This window comes from Halyomorpha halys, unplaced genomic scaffold (assembly GCF_000696795.3).
Source record: "Halyomorpha halys isolate HHAL.00 unplaced genomic scaffold, Hhal_1.1 Scaffold56.1, whole genome shotgun sequence".
Taxonomy (NCBI): Eukaryota; Metazoa; Arthropoda; class Insecta; order Hemiptera; family Pentatomidae; genus Halyomorpha; species Halyomorpha halys.
In genome coordinates, this window is record NW_027115012.1 from 1,881,523 (window position 1) to 1,883,764 (window position 2,242).

General features: G+C 28.5%; 1 protein-coding gene across 1 annotated transcript in view; it reads right to left on the bottom strand.

Moving 5' to 3' along the window:
* LOC106692425 (odorant receptor 85b) overlaps positions 1–2,242 on the bottom strand; it is a 259,507-nt gene that overhangs the window by 255,843 nt on the left and 1,422 nt on the right. The window contains exon 2 of the mRNA XM_067052112.1: positions 1,590–1,703. The gene's annotated coding sequence lies outside the window, so the exon portion shown is untranslated. The remainder of the gene's footprint in view (positions 1–1,589; positions 1,704–2,242) is intronic.

The window sequence follows — 2,242 nt, forward strand, 5'->3', positions numbered from 1 at the left end:
TCAAGAAAAACTCAAATAGTAGAAATATACTAATTTAATGAGCCAACGTTTCGCCCCACGTTGCAGGGCTTCTTTGTTGAAACGTTGGCTCATTAAATTAGTATATTTCTACTATTTGAGTTTTTCTTGACCGCACCCGGACCATATTCTTTTCATCTTCACACACGGTCAATCATTAATTTAAATTATTAGAAGGTCCCGTGACCATCTTCTTTTCAGACGCCTTGGAGGATTATCAGGGATTGTTAAGGATGAAAGATTAAGAGTTAATGGGTTAGGATGGTTAAGGAGTTTGGAATGAAAAGACACATATCTGTTTTGGGTTAAATCTGCAACGAATGGGATGTTAAGGTCTTTGTGAATGAATTTATTTGTGACGTAATAAGGACCATCAAGGATTTTACGTAGGATTTTGGATTGTCACGATTGGATGCTGGAAGAATTTGATGGTTTGGTGGAGCCCCAGAGCTCAATTCCATATGTCCAAATTGGTATGATTTATTTCAAAATATAAAACACATTTACATACCTATTTATGCATTTTATTTAACACTCCAGTTTAATTTTGTTAATATTTCCTGTAAAATACCTTTTCTGAAATTGTTTTCTATTGTCACTTATAACATAGTCTGGAGCTAAAAATGCTCTTTCAGTGCTAACTTGACTAGCTGGCCAGCCTTGAATAATAATAAAATTTTAGTGAAAAAAAGTTTTATAAAAATCGAATCAAGGTCCTCTTCTTCACTTAGTTTAAATGGACACATTTCGTATCCATAATGAACAGTAATTTTAGAGTACAGTAAGGGAAATTAAAATATTTTAACACTGTTGGGAAATATAGTCAACATAGTCGTAAAATTTAAAATTTTATTGCCTGCAACTAATTTTGGAAATAACACATCTGTATGTAATGTTCATTAAAAATAGAAAAAAAAAATTAGTTGAGTATTAGCATTCTATGTTACAAAAAAAAACTGGGGTCAATTCCAGTAACATTTCAAGTATTTCAACATTTGTACCAGTGTGAATCATGGTTTGAAAAACTGATTTGAGATATTTTCAGACCTTAAAAAAATAGTAATTACAATAATTATGAAATAAATAGTAATTAAAGCACTGTGCTGACCAAATTGTTTCCAAAAATCATTCAAGTAACTTAATCTTGTACATCAAGTGTCCGCCTCCAAGTTGTTTCATGATCTGTTGCAAGACTTATTTGTTTAAAATATTGTTTAATTACACCAGAAACAAGAAACAACTTTATTGTATAAGGTATAATTAGATATTAATTAATATAGCAAATCAGAATAAATCAACTATAATATAATTACTAAACTCATCCCTCATTTATATCGTGCTTATATTGAAATAATGACATATTGGTTAAGTAAGATGAAAATGATATATATTTTTAAAACAACTGTAATTTTTTGGCTTTCGAGACAATCAATTAAACTGAGTAGACAACCAAAATAAAAAATTTATATCTTAACAGAAATCAAGGAAAATATTTCATACATGATTCATTATGAAATTACTGGAGAAGATGAAAAAACTTAAATATTCTGTAATATTTAACAAACACTTACTTCCTCTAGATTCTTGGAATTCCAATTTACAGAGCATCTCAGAACAATTTATTTCTCATAATTTATTTAGGAACTCTTTCTTCTCAGTTCTTTCTTTTATGATTGAGTGATTTTCTGTAAAAAAAAATGGAAATTTTTTAATAGCACAATAGAAAAATGTTGCTAGACGTCATTAATTTATTTGAATAACTTATTTGAAATAATATGATTGTGTCTCTTGAATGTTTTTATTAATGAATTAAATTGTTTTACTTTTCTTTTTTTTCCTCTTTCATTGGAAAAACAATTCACCTTTCAGTGTATCTTATATACACACACATACAACTATATTATGAAAGATTATTGATTGACCGTGTGTATAGATGAATGGAATATGGTCCGGGTGTGGTAAAAAAAACTCAAATAGTAAATAATTATACTATTTTTATTGAGCCAACGTTTCGCCCCACGTTGCAGGGCTTCGTTAGGGCTAAAAAAGTTACAAACACTATAGTTACAAAAAGGAAAATAAGAAAAAACATAAGTGGAAAATAACAGGTGTATAAAATGAAAAGTAAGATATAATAAGAAAAATTAAAGGTTGTAAATAGTAAATGAAAAGGATAATAGTAACAGATAGATAAGAGAAGAAATATTAAAGAAAGTACTTTCTT